This window comes from Pelodiscus sinensis, chromosome 5, assembly GCF_052426305.1.
Source record: "Pelodiscus sinensis isolate ZL-2025 chromosome 5, ASM5242630v1, whole genome shotgun sequence".
Lineage (NCBI taxonomy): Eukaryota > Metazoa > Chordata > Testudines > Trionychidae > Pelodiscus > Pelodiscus sinensis.
Genome location: NC_143056.1, coordinates 93,970,542 through 93,996,058, shown reverse-complemented (window position 1 = coordinate 93,996,058; position 25,517 = coordinate 93,970,542). Strand labels below are relative to the sequence as shown.

At 39.6% G+C, this 25,517-nt stretch overlaps 1 protein-coding gene across 6 annotated transcripts in view; it reads right to left on the bottom strand.

Annotated features, from left to right (window-relative positions):
• The window catches only part of ANO3 (anoctamin 3), a 371,038-nt gene that overhangs the window by 215,765 nt on the left and 129,756 nt on the right, over positions 1-25,517 (bottom strand). The gene's annotated exons all lie outside the window — the stretch shown is intronic.

The following is a 25,517-nucleotide window of genomic DNA, read 5'->3' as shown; positions in this document are numbered from 1 at the left end:
AGAAAACTTGGCCATGCCCATAAGTAGTCAACATCTGGCTAACTAATATCATGCCAGACCACTGATGTTGCTGGACAAGAAATTTCCGAACTAGAGAGGTTCAACCTATACTCATTTTTTTAAAATTCATTTTCACATAAACTATTTTTCAACAATTTTCAACTGCCTTTGTTATTAACTAGTGCTCCATGGTTGCAAATTATAAAGATAAGTAATTTTAACAGGTACATTTGCAGGGCATAACAGGCTTACACTCTAAAATGTCAACATGTATTTTAACTGGTGAAATCATCTTACTTATTCAAATTGGCAACTAACCCTCCAGACGTAACTTGATCTTTCTGTATTTGCTTTTAAATTTAACAGTCACCACCTACATGTTACGTGTTAGGGTTTTTTCTATGTTTCAGTTAATCCACTGACACTAAATTATTTTTTCCTGAATTCAGTTTCATTGCACCAGACTTATCAGCTTCAAAGATGAATTGGGTGCTGTACAAAACCAGTCCCCTAATCATCATATAAAGATTACTAAGGATCACATGCTACCACTAACATCAGATGAAATATTGCCAATGGCTAAATGGCAAGACAATCCAGTATGTGTTGCAACAATGCTTAGTAAAAGAGTCTACAACAACCTCAGCTAAGTTTCAGTGAAATCTCTTCTAATGGTCATCTGTTAGTTGAAGTCAGCTGTCCCAATAGCCAGTGAAACTTCATTCCATACATACTGTATTCATCATGGGATCCTGGAACGCAGTGACACTAAAGTAGGGGTGGGGAACCTCTGGCCCATGAGCTACATGCTTTTAATCAGGGTTAGCTATTAGTGGGCTGCAAGATGGTTGAATTGCTGAGTGTCCACAGGTACAGAGCCCTACAGCTCCCAGTTGATGTGTTTAAATATTCCCATCCAATGGGAGTTGTGGGAAGTATTGGCCTGGGATGCAGGTTCCCCACCCATTCTGTAACGTCTGACAGATAGCCAACTGAACATGAGCATCTGATATCCCACTGCTCCACCCAGGCAATTGTGATCCTTGAATGTATAAACAAGAAAATATCAAGCAAGAAGAGAGAATACTTCATACAGCATTAATAACACCATTACTGGAATACTTTATCCATTTCTGGTGTCTGCACTTCCCAAACAATGTTGAAAATTGGAGAAGATGCCAAAAAGCTACAACAGTGATTGAAGCATGTTTCCCAGACCTCAATAGAGCGAGACTAAAGAAGCTCGAACTATTTAATTTATCCCAGGGAAGATTGGGAGATGTCTTGATTACAGTCTACAAATGCTTATGTGAAGAATAGATTTCTCACATTAAATGGCTCTTCAATGTAGCAGACAAAGTCATAACAGACTAATGACTGGAAGCTGAACTAGAAAAATTCAGATAAGACAGAGTACAAATTTGTACCTAGTTGATTTTCTATCACAGCCATTCTTTAAATCAAGACCGCATATTTTTCTAAACAATAAACAATCTTATAAAGAAGTTATGATCTTGATGCTAAAATTATTGTGCGGGGTTCTTTTGCCAGTGTTATGCAGGAAGATGAACTAGATTAACACAGAAGCTTCACGTGGTTGCCGAGTTAGTTTGTACAGGAAAAATTTAAAAAAACAACAAATAGTCTCGTAGCACTTTAAAGACTAACAAAACATGTAGAGGTATCATGGACTTTCGTGGGCACAGCTTGCTTCTTTAAATGACCTCAATTAACACAATCATTACATATAGCCTTTTTTTCTCCAAGAAGTTCCCGCCATGTTAATTGCATCATTTTATGCAGCTGCCTTTATGTATCAGATTCAGCACTAAGCACATGCTTAAAACCCAACAAAGGTAATGGAACATTTCTTTCAGTGGAAGTTAAGTACATGTTTGACTACTATGCTGCATTAGACCCGTAATAGCTATTTTTTAAAAAGTTCCTTTGTTAGTTGTCATTAATAGGTTTCATTATCTTGTCATGTTTGTGAATTTCAGTATTATTTCAGAGAAGCTTTTTGTGGTTAATTCCACTGCAGATTTTTTGCTGCTGTACAGTTTTACTTCTCAAATGCCAGCCTAACATACCTAAACAAAAGCCTCTGGATTTATTATCTGAAACTATGGTGCTATTACAATTCAATTTACAAATTCCGACATTTTTATTCAACTTTCCAATATAAAGCCTATTTTTTAGGAAAAAAAAATCTGTGTAGATCAGGGGTGTCCAAACTTTTTTCAAAGAGGGCCAGATTTGATGAAGTGAACATGCGTGAGGGCCGACCATTTTGCCTGACATTCTTTGAACCATTAAAATTAAATGCAAATTAACTATTTTATGCAAAGTTTATTGCAAACAACATACTTTTCATTTGTCACATGGATGACAAATCTAAACAGGTGTTAAATCACTCTGCCTTTCATATCTGAAGGCCAGATGAAAAAAAAATCCAGGAAGCTGAAATATGTCAGGAACATTGTAAAGTACATTACATATTATTGGTAATAAAGGTTGTCTGTCAACTTTTAAGTTAAAAAAATATGAACAGGAACATAACACCAAGTATACATGTTGTGTCCAAATATATTAATAACTGATTTAGACCAACCGACATTAACTGAGATTTTACAATGTATTCATCTCAATACATATTAATTCGTTGGAGGCCATAAATGATAGATATTGCCAAATTACCTGTGGAGCCGTATTAAACCGGAACATGGGCTGCAATTGGCCCGCGGGCCGGACTTTGGACATGCCTGGTGTAGATGCTCAAATGCAGACAGTTTAAGGTGCAAAAGTGTGTGGTATTAATTTTTTAATTAAAGCAAAAATCACTAACTATTGCAAGGCTTCATTAGTGTTAAAACTGCAAATTGCTTCTGATATCTTTGAGTATGTATAACTGAAAACCAGGTTTCTTTTTAAAAGGAAAAAATATTGTGGTACATTAGATGCTTTAAACATATTTGCATTTAAAAACATCTCTGGAAATAACGAATCTTAAAAATTAATTGCTTATTACATAAGACACAAGCAGTATTTTCCGAGAGAGTCAATAGGCACCTTTCAATCTTAATTGTCTACATAGCAGTTGTGAAGAACATCTTGGCTAGCTTAATTCCTGTCCTACCTCCCCACAGCTTCTCTCCTAATCTTGAAACTTTACACCAGTCAGGCTCCTCTCCCATGATTGGGAATGCCATATCAATACAATGAAAGTCTTCCTCACACAAACATGCCACCATGCTGCTCCCTGTGTTGGCTAATTAAATGTTAGACAGTGCTATTAAATGCTGCAGTGCATGTTACTGAATGCCAGACAGCTCTCATGTTTTTCTCTAGCTACCATATAGTGTAGAGGAAGTTAGTGATGGAGAGGTCTCCATTACATTGTATATCTTCCAGGAAATGCAGGCTCGTACATTGCACATCTTCCATTTTTCTTGCATGTTTTTTAGTGTGTATCCCAAACAATGGGGCTCCTTCCACAGCTCTGGGGAGAGGGTCCTACAGTTTAATCAATCTTAGTACCAAAAAAAGTGTTTCCAAAAGTAAGTCTTCCAAAATTAAAGTATTAATCTCACCCCATTAGTTCTAGTCATATCAAAACAATTCTGTTCTGCTTACATTCATTGCCATGAATCAAATATTTGTACAAAAGATTATTATTGCCTCCCTCCTCATTAGTTCCTTAGCCCAAAGCAAAAAAAGAGTTTTAACTTACTTCCTTTGTAATATAAATCAAATATTTTGTCCACTGGGCTATCTGACAAGATATTGTTTCTAAAGCCCATGGATGGAATATGGCCTATTAGGAATCCAGTTCTACCACAGTTCTATTTGTTGAAACCCCACTTGAGAGAGAATATATGAGGTAACAAGGGCAGAATATGCCCCAGGACTTTTATGTGAAGTAAGTATGCTGAAGATATTTATAGGCCAAATCCATCCCTACTGAAACTCCTTTGACTCAATATGAGTTATTACTACAGGGACAAGTTTGGTTGTATGTGTTCAGCTAGTGCTTATAACTTCATTCATGTGACACATTGAAAAGGAAATTTTGTGTCTGGATTATTAAAATAAAACATGTAAAACTGAAAAATAAATCAAGAGGAAAATAAAACAAACAAGGTACACATTTCTATAGAATGAAAATGTTACATTAAAGGTAATTGTATAGCTAAATTCCTGTGGATTATTCATATTATTCATACAGGGGGAGACAGGAGTTTAGTTGCCATACAGGAAACCAGATTAGGTGGCCTTAAACTCTAGGGCTGTGTCTAGCTTGGCATGATTTTCCGGAAATGCTTTTAATGGAAAAGTTTTCCGTTAAAAGCATTTTTGGAACAAAGCATCTAGATTGGCACAGACGCTTTTCCACAAAAGCACTTTTTGCGGAAAAGCGTCCGTGCCAATCTAGACGTGCTTTTCCGCAAAAAAGCCCCAATCGCCATTTTCGCAATCAGGGCTTTTTTGCAGAAAACAAATCTGAGCTGTCTACACTGGCCCTTTTGCACAAAAGCTTTGCGCAAAAGGTACTTTTGCCTGAATGGGAGCAGAATAGTATTTCCACAAGAAGCACTGATTTCTTACAGTAGGAAGGCAGTGCCTTTGAGGAAATTCAAGTGGCCAGTGTAGACAGCTGGCAAGTTTTTCCGGAAAAGCGGCTGATTTTCCGGAAAAACTGGCCAGTCTAGACACAGCCTAGGAGTGCATCTACACTGCAGGACTTAATTCGAAATAAGCTATGCAAATTGATCTACGTCCATTGCATATCTTATTTCGAAAGAGCTTATTTTGAAATTGGTAGTGTCTACACAGCACTTATTTCAAAATAGAGCACTCTTCCTCCGACTTCCCCTACTCCTCATACAATGAGGGTTACAGGAGTCGGAGTAAGAAGTCCTCCAGCTGGACAGTATTTTGACACTATTTTGAATAACTGCCTGCTGTGTAGATGTAGACTAAGTTAGTTTGGAACAGTGCTAGTTATTGGGAAATAATTTTGCAGTGCAGACATATCCTAAGACTCTAATTGCTATTACTGAATCTGATTAATTAGCAGGATATAGTGACAGGAAGTTTGTGACCTAATTGCCATTTGAGCCTTTGAAAATCTCCACTGTAAATACCATTTTGGATTTTATCTCCTGCGGGAAAATGATCCTATCCAACTATATGCTTATATATAGGGGTTTTCAATCCTAGATGTGGTGTCTGAGTGTTGCTACAATAATTAAACCATCATCATCATCATTAGAATGTTGAAGTTTTCGCCTTCCGTTTGGGGGTGTGAATTAAATCTTTGGGCCAGATTTTTATAAAAGTAAACTGGTGTAAACCTGCAGTAATTCCTCTTAATGGAATTATTTCAGTTATTCACTAGTGTAAATGAGACCTGAATCTGATCCAGCCGCTTCAGTTATTAGAGTTTCATAAACTAAGTAACCCAAGGATCAATAGATTTAATTTCCCAGTGCTGAAAATATTCAAAGAAAGATAGCGAGAATGGACTAAAATTATGCTTCCAGTGCCATGTTTCTTCTAATATACCAGTCCAAAATTCTATATCTACATTAATTGACATGAAAACTTTTATATTAATGCTCATCATTAAAGTTGCCAAAGCATTTTGAGCTTACAAGGCCCTCTGTGGAGGAAAGTATGCAGGTTTAACATAGCTGTAGTGGTATATTAAGGGGCCTATCAAGGATATAATAGAGTGGTTCCATCCCATCTTCTACAGTCTTTGTGGTGTTGAGACAATGAAAGTCTCAGAGAAAGGGGAACATTGTAGCCAAAATGTAACTTTTGCATAATTTATACAGTATTATATGTGTAATGTAAAGCATATCATATAGAATGTTTAGAATAATGTATTATGTTTAGCTGGACCCTGCCAGATATCTTTGTTTAATTAATGGAAAGAAACAGCCTAGTGCCATTGTTAGATAGGCATTGGGTAAGCTGCCTGTGCCTACGCTGATGTAGAGCAACAGAAAACTAGACAAACCTTTGTAATTCATTATGGGCACATGTTAACTGTTCGGTATTTGTTTATTATGGAAAAATTGTAGTCATTTTTTATAGTGTGAACATTTTTGTAATAATTATCTTACATTCTTAGATTGTGCTCTACTATTTTTGTGTTTTAAAAAAAGCGGTGTAATTTGTATTTGTGAGCATGAGGAACGTGTACATGAAAAGAAATAAATGTAAAGGTTATGGCTGAATCTAGATAGTTAAGGGATGAGGAAGAGACTTAAAAGCACTAAAAGAATATCAAATGTACCCATTGCACCTAATGACTAACAGGGGGGGAAATTAACCACCTAGAAGATGAAATGAGCACTTATATAACCAGAACATAACAAAATCTAACCAAAAGCAAAACGTGGCAACTCCCAAAGACAGTCATCTGAAATGTCAATGAAAATAACAATAAAAAAACTTAATCACTTAAAATAAATTGAAAATAACCAGTTATAATGTAATGAAGCAAAATCTGTAGGTTTGCATGGGGGAAGAACTACTATAAATATGGGGTGTTTTATCACGGAACTTTAGATTCATCCTGAAAAGACTCAAAGCATCAGATCTCAACCAACATAACCTGGCTTCTCTACTCAGACCCAATCTAACTGACCATTAGATTGGTCTCAGCTACAGATTGGTAACTTTAATATCACCAAAACAATGTGTATGTGTGTAAATAAATGAACATACTGCTTTCTATGCTGTATGTTCAATAAAAGTTGCATATTGCCTTTTCCTCGAAAAAAAAATCCCATGTACTTTTTATAAGCAGATCATCATCAAGATAGAACAGATAGAAATAATCTAGGTTTTGAGAACCTTTATTATTAGGAAGAGACAATTAACAGCAATGGGGAATTATATTATTAGAAATATAAATAGATTGACTTATGTGACATTCTAGGAAGGATCCAGTTGTTGTAGCATATGTGGGTATCAACAACATAGGGAAAAGAAAGAAGTTTTGAAGACCAAGTTTCTGCTACTGATAATGGCTGAAAGCCCAAGCCTCTATGACTCCATTCTCTGAAATGCTTTCAGTTCCACATTTAGAGCCATTTAGACTGGCTCTCTCAATATGGGAATCAGATGACAATGGGGGGGATGGTATGAGAGGAGGGTTTAGGTTAATTAAGGACTGACGATCTGTAGCCAGACAGAGCCCGCCCCCCCCCCCCCCCCGTCACATCCATCTTGCTTGCCCCTCTAGGATGCCTGGAGCACACAGGACACAGAGAGCAATAAAATCACCATAGTCTTTGATGCCTTGACAGAGGCCCGGACATGCTGGATAACTGTAAACACAGATAAGAGAGGGTGAGCAAGCCAATCCACTGACCTAGAGGCTGCGAAAACTGCCCTTGGCTGGCACCTATGTTGATACGATCACACAGCCGACCCTGGGAGAGGAATCTCCCTCTGAAAAAAAGAATGCCCAGTACTCCCAATTTAGTTATCTCTCTTACAAGTGTAAATTAAGTTCACAACTCCCTTGTAAGAACTGGCATCACAAAGATGACCCAGCACAATTTGGCACCATAGATAAGAAAGAAAGAGAATACGTGACCCCACAGGTATAAAGATGGGTCCAGCAGCACACTCACTCTGAGCGTCAATCTATCATTTACCTGCTGGTCGGGTTAGGTAATTGCCTCACGAGGTCCAAACAAGGACACACAGCCTCGTATTCGTCTTTCCCGGGGAATTGAGTGACCAGTCCTGGCCTGACACGCTGGAATTGAGAGACGCAGAAGGGGGTAAAAATTGTACCTGTATGTGTCCTTTTGTTTTAGTGCATGCATAGAATAGAGCTCTTTAAAGATTAAGCAGTCACTTGGTACCATTACTTTCTATCTTCCTTTTTAACCATCTTTAAGACCTGTATTTGCTAGCAGTTAAGAAGTAAACAATAGCCATTGTAACCATATGCTTTATAAGTCTCTTTAATAAACCTGTAACTGTTTAAGCTTTAACCTGACTCCTCCTGTTGCTGTAACAGAACAAAACACAATTAAAAGAACTCCAGACAGTCATAGGGGCAGACACAGGTAGAACTGGGTGTTTGGGTCCTGTTGCCTCCATGGGACAGACTCCTGGGGCACCCGTCAGCCTTCACAGGTTGCCCGCTGCGAAGGGACCCTGTGTCCTAGCAGTTGACACACACACACACCACACACTGCCCTGACCATCGGCTGACATGATCCTTTTGTGAAAGGAAGCGTCTATACAGTGAAGATGGGCTGCACCTTCACCAAATTGAAACCAAAATACTAGCATGTGAAATTAAAATGTTGCAGAAGAGGTTTTAAATTAGGGGCTATGAGGAAAGCCAACAGGTGCAGAGGAGCACAGAGTTTGGACAGATACATTCTGCATGGGAAAATTGATTAAAGGAGATATTCTAGACATTTAGAAGATATCTAGCCTAGTAAAGAGGAGAGGATAGAGGTTGATAAAGTACAGGAAGGAACCAAAGAAAATCAAATGAAAAAGAGACCAATTCAATTATATCCCATGAAGGCAGATAACTAAATCTTGACAAATTGTATAACTGCTGTATACGAAAGTAAGAAGTCTTAAGACGAAGATGGGTGAAACTGAGTGCCTGCATTAAATGAGGATATTCATGTAATAAGCATCACAGTAACTTGGTGAAACTATGATAATAAATGGGACATGATGATACCAGGATATAAAATAAGAATGACAGAGTATGTTGTGCTGGTGAGGGAATGGCAGGATATGTGAAACAAAGTATACAGTCAATGTGACTGTCCACACGCGTCACACCCCAAAGGCAAGCAGTTGTGGCATTGGGATCAGGCCCCTAACGCAGTCTTTGTCCTCCTCTGTGTCACTCTCGGAGGAGGGGGAAGGGGGGCCTGGGACCGCCCTCACTCACGGGCCCCAGCCCAGGGCCCTAAGGACTAGGATCAAGAGGAAACTGGTCCGACTGACGGGGTTCGGTACCGTAACTCGTCAGCCCGCCAACCACTCCAGGGTTCCGCCCTGGGCTGCTTCCTTCCCTCCCCTCTTCCGTTCCACTCTGTCTCCTCCCTTACTTATGGGTGCGTCCCCGCCTCCGCCCCCTTATCGTGGGGCTTACCGCGGACAAGAGGCCGCACTTTGCTGCGGCTGCCCAGGGTGCTGGCTACCCCGGCCGCCCCTCCCGGGTCCCGACTCCGGGGTGGTTCTGGCTCCCCCCCGCCCGTGGCACTGACGCACTTTTAAAAGTCGTACCCATCCAGCGGCACCAATCACCGCGCAGGGCGGCCTCTGTATGGCCACGTCCACCCAGGGACGCCACCCTTCGGCGGGGCCATGGCCCCTCTCTCTCTCTCTCTGCTGGCACCGTCAGTGATGTCATCAGGCGGCACCGGCCTAACAGTGCCCGAGCAGCCCGGAAAGAGCAGGGCTTCCCCGTTGCGGCGGGCCCAGAGGGCTTCCCGGGGCCGTGAGTCAGTGCGGGGCGGAGGTGCCCCGTCACAGTCAACTATAATAAACATTTTAAATTAATTGGACCGTACCATAGAATCTCCATGGATAATTTCAAACTTGAACAATAATAGTAGAGCAACTACCAACTACTTGACCAGAATGGTGATGGTAACCGGGAAAGGCAGGGGAAATTACAAAGACTATCCAAAGAGAAAACCCAAATAATAATGAGTCAATTTTAACTATCCCCATATTGACTGGAATCATGCCACTTCAGGATAGGATGCAAAGATAATTTTTTTACTCACCATTAATAACTTTCTTGGAGCAACTACTAGAGGTATCCATCCACAAGAGGAAAAGCAATTTTTGGTTTGTCCTAAATGATTCATGAATTTTCTTATATGCACCAATGTAGAGGTGATGTGTGACATCACTTTCAGATTGGGGCACATAACAAAATTCGCATGGCAGGAGTGGGACCAAAAGATCTGAGAGTGGATGTGGGGGTGGGGGTCAGGGCTGAAGTAGAGGGTTGGGGCGCAAGACAGTGAGGGCTCCGGCTTGCTGAGTGGGATCTAAGTTAGGGTTGAGCAGTTTGGGGTGCAGAGAGGGTGATCCAAGTTTGGGGAGAGGCTCAGGACCAGGGGTTGGTGTGCAGGAGAGGGTATAGGCTCAAGGTGGGGCATGGGGTCAGAAGTTGGGCTTACCTGGGTGGAATCCCTGCTGGAGATTACAAGAAGGGGTCTCTTTTCCTTAGTTGTGACAGTTCAGTGGCACAGCTAAAGAGGCTGAGGCTGGCAGGGAGGGGCTCCTTTCTCTGGCCACTACAGCTTCGTGTGAGGCTGCACAGCAGCTCAGTTTAGGGGGAACTCAGCTCACAATAGCTGATCCAAGAGATGGATATAGCTGAATGGCTCCTAGTTGGGGTGAAATTATCAAAAATACCCACCACAGGAGCATTTAACTTCAAAAATGGGAATCATGTAAAAACGAGGAAGCTGCTAAAATGGAAAAACAACAGTAACAGGGGTGAAATGCCTGTAAGCTGCATAGGAAACTGATTCAAAATAATGGATCAAACCAAATGCTTGCCAGAAATTAAACAAACAAAAAACAGTAAGAGGATCATATAAATGCGACAGTGGTAAACAGCGTAGAAAAAAAGTATTTAGAGGCAAAAAGGCATCCTTCAGAAATTGGAAGCCAAATCCTAGTGATGAAAACACAAAGGAGCATAAGCTATGGGAAGTCAAGTGTAAAAGTATAATTAGGAAGGCCAAAAAAGAATTTGAAAAGCAACTAGTAAAACCCATAAAAACTAATACAAACTAACTACACTGTTTTAAAAATAACTCAGAAACAGGGTGTTTGCCAAACAAGCAGTGGAGTCACTGGACGACCTCTGTGCTAAAGGAGCATTCAAGGAAGAAAAGCGATTGCAGAGAAACTAAATGAATATTTTTCATCTTCAAAAGAGAATGTTAGGGAGATTCCTACACCTAAACCATTCTTTTCAGGTGACAAATCTCAGGAATGGTCACAGAGTGACAGGGAACTAGAAGATGTTTTGGAAGAAACTGGTAAAATACTATTCTGATGTTCTTAAGTGACAGTGCTGATAAATGCTCCCATGCCTTTACTTTCATTCCAGGATATTATTTTATTTCCCTAACATCTCTGCCATCATCACCATCTCTTTCTTCTTATATCTCTTCACATCAACGAGTGTTGGATGCCTACCTCCCGTTTGTGCCTTTGAATTCTTCTGGCTTTCCTAAATTTTTGAGCTTTTTTGGGGGCACCTCTGTTCCCTACTCTCCTTCTGTCTCTTTTCTTCTCCTTCGTTTTTTGTCCCTATTTTCACATACTAAAAAACAAACAAAAAACCCCACAAACAAACAAAAAACCTGTGACAGAAAAGGAAGCTAATGGAACAATGCAAATCAGAGAAATGCTTATGCTGCTAGAAAAAGAACATTTAGTTTTCTAAGAAGTCAATTCAATGTTCAGGGACAGGGCTGCATTAACAGCTTTGGAGACTTATATCCCGTTTCCTATCAAACGCATAGTAAGTATACGCAAAGGGGAAAAAAACTAAAGCATTTCTATTCATTGTAATACCTGAGCCAAAAGGAACACCTAAATAGGACAGCAGTTTGGTATATCTTAATGCACTCATTCTGTCTCTACTGAGACCACCGTCAGGTGTGTCAAACTCCCAGTTAAACAGAGCATGATGGTAGGTTTGCAATGCAGACAGCCATCCTTTTAAAAAAAAATCACCGTAGACTCTCCCCGCTGCTAACACCTTTCATTTAGGTCACAGACCATAGTAATTATCAGTCAGTGGGCTAGGTCTGGAATAGTGAACTAGAGCTGTAAGGGTCTGAATCCATTACCCATTCTGAGATCCAGCCAGACCTCCCATGAACAGGTATCAAGCAGATTTTGTTCATATCTGGAAAAGAGAAAGGAGATCGATGTATACTTGGGCAATGACAAGTAAAAGGTGTTCAACATTCAGCCCATTTCAGATGAAAATTATAGAAGTTGTAAGACATTTAACAAGAAAACTTTCCAGTTAGGATTAAAATGCAAGGACCTTCAATGAAAGGGTTCAGAAAAGGGCAACTAAAATGATTAGGGGTTTGGAACTGGTCCCATATGAAGAGAGGCCAAAGAGACTGGGACTTTTCAGTTTAGAAAAGAGGAGACTGAGGGGAGATATGATAGAGATATATAAAATCATGAGTGGTGTAGAGAGGGCGGATAAAGAAAAGTTATTTATTAGTTCCCATAACAGAAGAACTAGAGGACACCAAATGAAATGAATGGGCAGCAGGTTTAAAACTAATAAGTGAAAGTTCTTCTTCACACAACATGTAGTCAACCTGTGGAACTCCTTGCCAGAGGAGGCTGTGAAGGCTAGGACTAGTACAGAGTTTAAAGAGAAGCTAGATACAGTAAAACTCCAATAGTCCGGCATCCAATAGTCCGGCACTCCTGATAGTCCGGCATCAAAATGGCAAGAGCCTAGTGAGTGAGCTTCAGTAAAAAATGAGTTACAAGGTAACAGCGGCAGCAGCTGAACTGAGCAAAAAGGGTAAAAAAAGCTTAAAAAAACTAAAACATTACAGTATATTGTATACAGTATGTACAATAATAAGAGTTAAGAACACTTTATATACAGTATATAATGTGTACAGTATATATATAACCAACTTATAGTATCTCCGGATAGTCTGACATATCTGATAATCCAGCACCACCTAGGTCCCATAGGTTCTGGATTATTGGAAGTCTACTGTAAATTCATGGAGGTTAGGTCCATAAAAGGCTATTAGCCAGGGGATAGAATTGGTGTCCCTGGCCTCTGTTTGTCAGAGGCTGGAGATGGATGGCACGAGACAAATTGCTTGATCATTGTCTTCGGTTCAGCCCCTCTCGGGTACCTGGCACTGGCCACTGTCAGCAGACAGGCTACTGGGCTAGATGGACCTTTGGTCTGACCCAGTACTGCCATTATTATGTTTTTATGTTCTAATACAATCCTAAATCTATAAAATCAGATATGTTCCGTTTTATTCACTACCTAACCTTCTTCATGTATGTTTCTACCCAAAAGCATGCCAATGCTATTATCTGCAACATTAAAGTGATTAGCAATTAGACTTCTGACTTTTGAAATGCATGAATATCTCATTGTCGTTTCTCTCATGTATGCATTGTCTTTGAGCTGTCAGCAAAGTGCACTGAATGCAAATCCAACAAGACAAGTAAATCAGCAACAAAACTGAGTTCTATTGGCTTGCACACTTTTGAAAGCTACAATACCTTCTGGCTGTGTCTAGACTGGCATGATTTTGTGGAAATACTTTTAACGGAAAAGTTTTTCCGTTAAAAGTATTTCCGCAAAAGAGCGTCTAGATTGGCATGGATGCTTTTGCGCAAAAGCATCCGTGGCAAGTCTAGACACGATTTTGCGGAAGAAAGCCCCAATCGCCATGTTAGCCATCAGGGCTTTTTTGCGCAAAACAGTTCTTCCCCGTCTACACTGGCCCTCTTGCGCAAGTATTCTTGCGCAAGAGGGCTTTTTCCCGAGCGGGAGCGTGAAAGTATTTGCGCATGAAGCACTGATTTTGTACATTACAAAGTCAGTGCTCTTGCGCAAATTCAAGCAGCCAGTGTAGAACAAGAAAGCTTTTTACACTGTTAATTTTTTGAATTTTCAGAGACTAATCAAGGAAAAAATTAATCCTTTTTCTTGGCAACAGATTTCATTTTTGAATAGCTTGAAAAATCACGTCTTGCCCCACAGAGATTGAACACAAACATTCATATCTTCCTCATCTCCATATGTGCAAGCTGTCTCAAACAGAAGAAAAACTTTTATATGTGAGCATTTACTGATGGGCTAATTGTGACCCCTGTAGTGAGACTGACAGGCAGTAACCCATATGAACAATGTCAATAACATCCATGAATTTGCTTTTGTAAATGCTCACCAAAATGAGGAAGGCTCACAATCTGATACCAGGGAAGAGCAGATGTATGCAAATGCAAAGAGGTCAAGAGATACTGAGAAACAATTATGTGAATTTCATCTTCTTTTAAAAAGTCTACACAACTCTTCTTTGTGAATCCACAATATATAAACAGGGACACCTGAACTGGTTTTAAAAGTGGATGGGGAAGGGAGGCGGGGGCCGGGAATTAACCTGAACCTTGCTTATGCCACACAAAATGAAATCTTTAGGATTCCAAAGCAAATGGATGTAAATGAAAAATCTCCTATTGATTTCAGTGGGCTTTGAATCAGATTCCAATAAAAGTAAAACAAACAAAAAAACCCCAAACCCAAACCTTTGATTGCACAATAACACTAGATCCTCTTCCATGACAATTTATTAATTAACTTGTTACCATTAAATATTTTGGAACATAATTAGCCATATTCAGAGCACTTATTTTGAAACAGAGCACTCTTCCTCTGACTTCCCTTACTCCTCATACAATGAGGGTTACAGGAATTGGAGTAAGAAGTCCTCCAGCTTGACAGTATTTTGACACTCTCTCAACATAATTGCCTGCTGTATAGATGCTATTTATTTCTAAATAATATTGCTGTGTAGATATACCCTTAATGTCCACCCATTCACTTCTTTCTCTCCCTAATATGTGGTTCTGCTTCCTCTGGAAAGGATCTAGTTAACTTCAAAGTGAAAAAACCTGCCAGACCTATTAGCAGAACAATGAAGCTTAAAAGAGCCATTCAAGTGTTAATAAAGCCGTTCAACAAACAGTTGCCAACCTCAGGTATATACTGTTAGTTTCTGAATTTACTGTGTTAGTCTATAGGACCCCAGTTTAAAATTTGCTTTAAAATATTTCATTAGTGTGTTACTGAAGATTATAAAATCACATCTAAAAATACTCCCTTCCATCAGCTGCCAATAGACATACAGACACCAGTGTACTAGTACTACATAGGGCCTCATAAATTCTAAAGATGGCCCTGACCACACTGGCTGAAAACTCCTAGCAGATACGTTACCTGGAGGACAGATTACTGGTGCAAATGGCAAAGATGATTTCTGATCAACATGGAAATCTTTTCCTAAATGCTGAGGTTACAAAACACATTCAGTCAATCCTGAGATTTTTTTTTCTTCCTGATGGTTTGTTGCCAAGAAATACATTTGAACAATTTATTTTCTTCAAAGTATACTTGGTCTCATCCCTCTTCTATTGTATTACCAAGAGGGAACACCCATAAGTAGGAACTACTGGGTATTTGGATGAACTACAGTAGTTTCTCCTGAATGCATATAAGTGACCACAAGTGGTGTATCAGTTTACATTACCTGGCTGAGTGTTATGATGAATAGGCAAGCTGTTTTAATGCATCTGTGGTGGGGTGACTCCCCCCCCCCCTAAAAACCCTGTGTCTCCACAGAGACTGGGAAGCGGGGTTTGCGCCACACCGGGGCGACAAGCCGCGGAGAGCCCCGGGTGGGGAGCGGCGGTGCTCAGAATAAGCAGCGGCTCGGGGGAGCGCACCCGTGGAGCTTGGGGGCAAGCCGTTATGACGTCTGTGGTGACGTCATCTTCCCGAGGCCCGACGGCGGTGCGGCGGGATGACGTCGGGGGGGCGTTATTCCCCCGCGTCCGGCGGGTAATTTAAAAACAAGTCCCATGCCTGAGGGGAGGGCAGCGGATCCCTGAGGAGTTGGAGTGGAGGCAAGTCAGGTCGGAGATCTGGAGACCCTGGGTGAGTTGTAACCCGGGGTCCCCTGGCTAGTCTCGGACAGAGGCTCGGGAAGAAGCGGCCCAGGGCGGGGGCATGGACCCCGAGAGCTGGGGAGTTTAGGGATTCCAACCCCCTCCGCTAGGTGGGGATGAGAGTCCTGACCTTAGGGCCCTGGGTCGGGATTCGGAGCGAGGGTGGGCCCGAATCCCCTTCCCTAGCGTGTGGAGGGCAATCGACCATATCACAAGATTTGTAATGTGATAAAATTTAATAAATCCGGTAACTCTAAATACGCACAAAGGGGTGCATCGGGAAAACAGGGGACACGGACACAGGTGATCCCCTACAGCATCTCTTACAGCTTGCTCATGGATGTTAGGCCTCCTTCAAAACACTACTACTATGAATAAGGCCGACTATAACCAGGAGGCAACCAGACAACTCTTGAACACCACATTTTACAAACCTCTCCCCTCTGACCCCACCTTGGACTACCAAAAGAAACTACACTGTCTCCTTAAAAGCCTCCCCACAGCTACTCGGGAACAAATCCTCACAGAATCACCTTCTGACCCCCGACCAGGATTGTTCTATCTACTTCCCAAGATCCATAAACCTGGGCACCCCGGACGTCCCATCATCTCTGGTATTGGCACGCTCACTACTGGCCTATCCAGTTATGTAGACACTCTTCTCAAACCCTTCGTAACCAATAGCCCCAGCTATCTCCGAGACACTACTGACTTCCTAAGGAAACTACAAAACATCGATAACCTCCCCAATAATACCATCCTTGCCACCATGGATGTAGAAGCTCTATATACCAACATCCCACATGAAGACGGATTACAAGCAATTAGAAACACTATCCCAGAGGACACTACTGCCAACCTGATAGCAGACCTATGTAACTTTGATCTCACCCACAATTATTTCCAGTTTGAGAACAACTTATACCTCCAGATCAGCGGCACAGCCATGGGTACACGCATGGCCCCACAGTATGCTAACATCTTTATGGCTGACCTAGAACAACGTTTCCTCAACTCCCGTCCCCTTTCACCCCTCCTCTACCTACGGTACATCGATGACATCTTTATGATCTGGACACATGGCCAAGAAACACTGGAGATATTCCACAGAGATTTCAACAACCTACACCCCACCATCAACCTCAGCCTGGACCATTCTACACGAGAGATCCACTTCCTGGACACCACCGTACAAATCAACAATGGAAAATTAGACACCACTCTCTACAGAAAACCCACCGACTCATACAGTTACCTACATGCATCCAGCTCCCATCCAGAACACACCACACGATCCATCGTCTATAGCCAAGCCCTTCGATACAACCGCATCTGCTCTAATCCCACTGACAGAGACCAGAAGCTTCAGGATCTCTACCAAGCATTTATAAATCTCAACTACCCACCCAGAGAAATAAAAAAGCAAATTGAAAGAGCCAGACGAATACCTAGAAACCATCTACTTCAAGACAGACCCAAGAAAACCAACAATAGAACACCACTTGTCATCACTTACAACCCCCAACTTAAACCTGTCCAACACATTATCAATAAACTACAGCCTATATTGGAACAGGATACCATACTCAAAGAGGCTCTGGGAGACAGACCCATAGTCTCCTATAGACAACCACCTAACCTCAAGATGATTCTTACCAACCACCACAGGACATACCACACTAATACCAACCCTGGTACCTTCCCTTGCAACAAACCCCGTTGCCAACTTTGTCCACATATTCATTCTGCTGATACCATTATTGGACCTAACCAAGTGAGTTATAAGATCAAGAACACATATTCCTGCGCATCCAGAAATATAATCTATGCTATCATGTGCCGAAAGTGTCCGTCTGCTATGTACATTGGACAAACATCTGAGACACTTCGCCAAAGGATTAATGCCCACAAAACAGATATCAGACAAGATCACAAAGAGAAAACAGTTTCTTGCCACTTTAACCAGAAAGGACACTCTCTAAATGACTTAGCCACCTGCATTCTGCTACAAAGACCTTTTACATCTGCACTTGAAAGGGAATTCTCTGAACTGTCATTCATGTTAAAATTCGACACTTGCCAACAAGGACTTAACAAGAATTTGAACTTTCTCACCCATTACCAAGACAGTTTCCCCAATTATCACCTGTAATACCATTAACTCACAAACATCCCACTCTCCCTACCTTTAATATCAGCAATTCACAGACACTTACCTTCCTTCCTCCCCCTTCCCCCCCCCCCCCCCCCGCATCCCCCTTCTGTTCTGCAATGTGATTTGTCCTTTTCATATTTGTTCATTTTTTAAATTGTATCCTTTGGTATATATGGTTGTGACTACTTTCTTCCACTATTTGATCTGAGGAAGTGGGTCTGGCCCACGAAAGCTCATCATCTAATAAACCATATTGTTAGTCTTTAAAGTGCTACATTGTCCTGCATTTTGCTTCAACTACCCCAGACTAACACGGCTACATTTCTATCACTATACTACAGGACAGTAAGCCATGGTCATTCTAATGTATGGTGATTTTAATAGCACTTTAAAAGCATATACAGGTTGAATCTCTCCAGTCTGGCACTCTCTGGACCTGGTGCCAAACCAGAGAATTTGCCAAACCATGGGAGGTCAATATTGTGTAGCAGCATTAATACTTTCACTGATTTCTGAGTTCTTAGAAGACATGTGGGGTAAATTAGAGCTAAATAACAGCACTGAACCCTGAGAGCCAAAAGTGGTAGCTATAAACAACTTTATGGGACAGGGAAAGGCAGCCATACCCATGAGAAGTGAACATCTAGCTAACCCAGATCAGGGAACGCACCAAGGATGTTGCCGTATCAGAAAGTTTCGATCTGTTGTAAGTAAAAATAAGCCTCTCTCGATACCTTATCTTTGTTCTTTCTGTCAGGTGGGGGAAAGGATTTCAGCAATTGTTTCCATCCTCTGAAGAACATTTAGGGACGCTTTTTCAAAAGAGAGTGGGTGTGCCTGCAAATGTTCTATGTTCCAGCAAATGTTTGGTACCGAAAAGCTACCAAAAAGCCTACATTTGTATGTGTAATTGCACTTACAGAGGCTCACTGAATCATACTGTCTATCTGTTTGAGGGTGCAACATGTTAGACTCCGTGGGCACAACTAGCACAGGATACTTGGGTGGGTAAACTTTTATCCTTAAAGACTACATTAATAGAGAAATTCCCAGAATTGTTGTAGTTTATCATACTCCAAGTTTTTTTTCTTATCTATCACTCTAGAAAATTTTGGCAAAATTAGTAACAAACTACAATGTTCACAAGAGAAGAAAAAACTGCCCAACAATTAGAAGACAATAAACTAATACCAAAGCACATTATTATCCTGAGCAATCATCAAGTTGTCATCTGTACCTCAAATGTATTTAGAAGGTAAAACAATACTGAACTGTGACAAAACAATTCTCCAGCATGAAGCAGGTTTCCACTCATTTCATTGTTCTGTGCTTAACACATGCAAACCCAGGAATTATAAGTTTAACAATTATACATATATTAACTACAAACAGTATATTTCATTGCATGTAGAATAGTGATAGAAATGTAGCCGTGTTCTGCTACAAAGACCTTTTACATCTGCACTTGAAAGGGAATCCTCTGAACTGTCATTCATGTTAAAATTCGACACTCTCCGAGAAGGAATGAACAAACACTCAAACTATCTTACCCATTACTAAGATAGCTTCCCCAATTATCACCTCTAATACCATTAGCTCACAAACATCCCACTCTCCCCACCTCTAATATCATCAACTCACAGACACTTACCTTCCATCCTTCCCCCCCCCCCCCGCATCGCCCTCCTGTTCTGAAATGTGATTTGTCCTTTTCATATGTGTTCACTTTTTTTTTAATTGTATCCTTTGGTATATATGGTTGTGACTATTTTCTTCCACTATTTGACCTGAGGAAGTGGGTCTGGCCCACGAAAGCTCATCATCTAATAAACCATCTTGTTAGTCTTTAAAGTGCTACATTGTCCTGCATTTTGCTTCAGTATATTTCATTGGAATTGTTACCTATTGTAATATGATAATTATATTTAAAAAAACTTGTTATGGTCAAACACTTTTCTAGCACTTTTGGCTGTCCATTCTGGGTGCACATAAAAGGGCTCAGATGCTTAAAATAGACCCACAAAGAAATATGCATGTATCTCTTTTAAAATATGAGCCTTGTCTTTCAATATACTGGCATGTAATTTTAAATGCTAACATTTTAGTATGTTGTAACGTCAAAATATTGCATGCTGAGTGAGCAGAGAAAAGACATTTAAAAATATATCTTAATGGATACTTTCATTCCCATAACCATACACAGTTTAGTAAAGCTTATAGTTCCGGGGAATGGCTTTCAGACTTTAACATGGGGTCATCTGCTTCTTGAGTGCAGATAAAAGGAATGGGCCTGACACTATTCCTCTAGTTTTCATTATTTTTGAGAAACCTTTTTGCCATTATTTTGGTCTGTGTGACAAATATCAAATAGAAAAATGAAATATGATATTCATAAATCGATATGATACAGTTGCACCTTTTAATACTTTCAGTGATGTCTCTGCTTCTTATTAGCTTCCAAAACACAAAACAAAAAGATGTTGTTAGTAAAATGTCATTTAGAACAGCAAATGTCTTCTAAATAAAGTTATCTTTTAGAAGAGGCTACAGATTTCTGGTTCTCCTGTTTACAAAATATGTAATAGTGTGCATTATTATATAACAGCTTTTATCTGAGTATCTCAAAGTACTTTACAATCACTGATTAATGAAACATTAAAACACTCCTGTGAAGGAAGGCAGAATAATTATACATCCTCCAGAGAGGAATCCAAATCAAACACAGATCTGAACAACCCCACCATTTTTGGACGTGACAGTCCTTTGTCTTGGTTCTCCCTGTTATAGAGATAGTTTCAGAAACAAAATTTGACTTTGTGTCCAATCCTTATTAAAGTTTGGGGTGCTCAAAAGTTTGGATCTGGAACTAAACTTAATGACATTCTGGCAGCCAGCCAGTGAAAAGCTAAATAGAATAAACACACCTTATATTGTACATTGCTATAGGGAATGAGTCCCAAAGTCTGCAATTAGAAAGCTGTGCTGCTAGTACTGAAAAGAGCAATGCCAGTCAATAGCAGCATCTCAGGTACAATGCATAGTGAAAGGCAGCCTTTCAAATAACCAGGTTCTAGTCCAGCACTTCGAACTGCAACTTCAGCAACATAGCAATTATTATACCAAATCAGACTAACTGTCCATTCAGACCAATATCATAGGATATAGAAGTTGGAAAAAAAAATCCCACCATATCATGCATGTAAATCAACAATATCCCGTTGTAATTTCGGTCAAGCAATCATAAGCTAATGTCATAATAAGCATGGTGCAGGAACCTAGTTATAACCTCTACTTACATAAATTGCACACATCACTAGTCTATGAAAAAAATGGTTATGTTACTGTTACTTTATTCTCCCTTCTCCACCTCTGCCAAGGTTTGTTTCACTCCTCAACCCCCCATTATGTGGAGTTTTAAATGTAAGTTCTCTGGGGAAATTTTTCCTAGTATGCATATGTGAACTGATAAATAGAAGGGGTCCTTTGCTAGATAGATTCTTTAGGTACTACTGTAAGATATCTGATGGAATGTCTGGCTCTCTCAAGCTATGAAAAATAGCAAATACATGCAATACAAGTCAACACTAACACTTCCCCCGTGTCCACCACTAGCAAAATAACCTTCCTTCCATGCCCTATTCTAATAATAGAAGATAAGAATTCCATAGATATCTTTCAGCTAAGCATGGAATTATTCTGTCACTATATTTTTAGTATCCTGCCAAAGATATTTTTGAAAAAGAGTCAAATCGCTGTTTGTCAGCATGTAGCTGTTGGCTCACCACATCTGAGGAAGCAACAAAAGGACCCAAATCTTTTTATAGGTTTTAACCAGACAGGAAGGTCAGTAGTGCATTCACAGATCAGGACTCTAAATCCAAAACCTCAGAAAGCAAAAATGGCCCAAAAACCAACTAGAAAGCATAAGGCATTCCTCTCCTTTCCTTCACACACAATTCTTATGCAAGTAATCAAACCCTTCTGACACTTGTAAGTAGATAAACAATTCAGTGTTAAATAATAATAAATGGGAAAATGTACACCTTTAGGAATGTTACTGTTTTCATGCTATAGACAACAGAGTACAGTACAATGTCATGCTACATGTGGCAGACAATGCATCTGCACCTTGTGGTACAATACAATTTAAAAATAGTGACAAAAGGACTGTCCAGATGGCTCAGCTTATCTAATGTAGTACCATGCTGCGGACCTGGATTAGTCTAACTTTAGGACTATTGTTCTTTTTTACTCGGATAATTTCAGTTATTTGGAATAGGACAAGACCGGGGAAAATGAAACATCCATTCCATTAACTTCTATGTGGCTTTAGAATAGATCTTTTAAATCACTCAGCTGATAATGTAACGATATGCTTCAAAGCAACTTTTGAAAATTATGAGTATGTTCACTGGTATTTGCTTTATTTTGGATGGAGGAAAGGACAAATCTATGCTTTGATACTTTACTGATAGCGTCTTGTTCTGGGTCCATTGTTACCATCAAAGAAAACAGAGCAAGGAACCAAAATACTAGTCCAGAGATTAAAAAAAAAATTCTTTTCAGAGATATGAGATTTCTGAGTTTCACTGTAATATGCCAGAGAATTTGGGTGCTTCCTTTCAAGATGTGCAAAGTAATGTAATTGGAGAAAGCTGAAGAAACCACCATACTCATCCTTTTAGACATAGCAAAAAGCTCAGACAAGTGAACAAAGAAGCCAAGAGAAACAAATAACATTTTCTCCAAACCAATGAAGATTGGATTGTAAAAGTAAACCTTTCGCCAGTCTGAGTATTGTGTCACTTGAAGCTACCCCATAAGGCTCAGTCCACAAAAAGTTGTATTAGAAATTTTTTTTTATGACACATTCCGCTTTTTGTTTGACCTACTGCTTAACTCTATATTGAAGTTCCACAAAGAAATAATTGCTGGAACTACTCCAACCTGCCCCCAAAATGTGTCTTGTTCCTAATTAAGCATAGAGAGCACAGCTGTATGGGGCACTTGGCCATTCTACTAGAATTATCACTGATTTTGTAGAAAATAAAATGTGGGGACCATTCTTTGCATACCATTAAATATACACAGGCAACATCAAGAAAAATATACAAAGATAAATTTATATACAAGTCTGAATAAAAAAAAAATCACGTTCTGATTTTTTGATGTTGAGAAACATATGAAAATTAAACAGAAATGCACAGTGCTAGATTCTTTTAGTACATTAATCCTTTAAATATCAACCGGAATTTATTTTTATTTTGCACTCAATTTTCTGTCTGATCTTTGCTTTGATTTGATTTTTGGCAGGTTTTGTTTGTGGTTTTCAGTTTGTTTATTCTTTCCTGCCATCCCCAGTGACCCCAAAACCACTATAATGAGAGAAAATCTGTTGTCCAGGAGTTGGAGAGCTGGCATTTTGTACTGTTCAGTCATGTCATTGTTCAATAGATCCTTGTAGGGAGGAGACATGGTTTTTTTTCTTTTTTGGTCAAGGGTGTTACTGTATTTCACAGGAAATCATGTCCATGGGTATACATACTCCATGACTTCTTGAAAGCACCCCACACCATCAACACAACACTACTGTGAAAAGCTAATTTACTCAGATTTTGCACAAGGTGTAAAGGACAGGATATGAATCCATTTTTGAGTATGTAGCTCATTCCATGAACTGTAAGGACATGTCTACACAGCAGGGCTAAAGTCAAATTAAACTATGCAAATTCAGCTATGTCAGTTGTATAGCTTAAGTCGAAATAATTTGGTGTTTGGAACTGTCTAGACAACAGGAAGTCAAAGGAAGAACATTCTTCCTTCCACTTTCCTTACTCCTGTAAAATGAGGGCTACAGGAGTCAGAAGTCCTCCAGCTCTACATTATTTCAAAATAATGGCGTATAGTGTAGACACGTCCTTTGTTATTTTGGAATAACGTTAGTTATTCCAAAATATTGCTGCTGTGTAGACATACTCCACCAAAGCTAATATATTATGAAATGTTACAAGCATACTGAATCTACCACAATGTTCATTGTGGCTCTGTTACCATAATTACATTCCACCCTGAAACTAAGAAATTATGCAATTTTAAAATAAAATTATTTTAAGAATAGTACAGTATAGTCTGCTCAGGACCTTGCTAGGGATTCTTAAGTTAGCTAAACATTGACCTGACGCATGTAATGCCTCATAAGGAACTGTTAAATTCTATAAACTGACTGCATGCATTACAAACCTGTCATAAGTGCATGCGTTTACAAATCTGACATCTGAGAAAAAGACTTTACTGTACCTATTCAATATCTTATTTTCAAAATGAATGGACCTTTCACAATTTGGAGCAGCAAAATCAGAAGCACAAAAGGAAGAAATAGGTACAAAATTGCTAATTAAGTTATTTTGGAATTACAGGAGTACAAACATTCCCCAAACTTTTCAACTTCCTCTCACAGATGTGCTCTCAAACAAATGATTTTTTAACAAAACTTGGTGGACATAGTAGTTGTTCCAAGGGTGAATACTTGAAACATTTGAGTCTAGGCTGAAATTTTATGGCTTAACAAAACCCAAGGCATAATGATTTGTATTTGAATAGAAATGCTGATAGAGTTACGCTAACTGTAGCGGCACAAATGCACCCAGTGAAACAGTGAAAATGTTGATCTCTCCTTACCAATCACAATGAAACAAAAAGCATGCAAAGAAACAAACTATAACCTTCCAGGAACTATTAATGTATTTATTAGATCTTCATTGCACCAAGCTAAGAAAAGACTAAAATAATTAATAAATATCTCAGTCATAGTTGCTAACAGACATATATGACATATATTAAGAGTCTTGCTGGCAATAGTCAAACATTCCAATATTCCTGATGTGCAAAAGGAGACAATAATTAAAGATAAGTATTTTTGTTTTGGAGAACTGATGTGCTGAAAGTAGTCATGGTTATTTTTTTCTTCTTCATGGTTTGAGCTTGACTCCTGATTGTACTAATATATTATATACCAATAACAACTCAGTTACCAAAATAAAAGAAAACAGCAGAAAACTAGAAGGAGACCTCTCTTATCTCTCCTTTGTCCTGTTCACTTCAAGCCACAAACAATACTGAGCATTTATTACAGCAGCTGAATAAAACTAAGGAAACAATATTTTAATACTGAGCAAAGTTTTAATGAAAAACTAAAATGTATTAGATCAGTTCTATGGTCAAACATCATACAGCATTAACATGAGTATTGTAAAAAGCAGGCATGTAAAGTAGCAAATGACATCTATGGTGATAGTTGCGTGTGATCTTCAACCTTTTCAAAGCAAATACTACTCAGCTGCAATGAAGCACACTCACAGCAAAATCCTGTAACATGAAGTGCAGTGATGCCAGGCACATTTTTTCCACACTGGAATTTGGCATCATTTGAAGGACAGAGACTATTTGCTTAAAATAAAAATCTTGGAATGCTTTTTAGACTATAAATCAAACAGCCCAGGTACAGTAGATATTATGTTTCCTAGAGAATGTTATTTGTTTAGTAATGGGAGGAAAATACCTAGCCATTTCGGGGACCAAACTGATGGGTAAC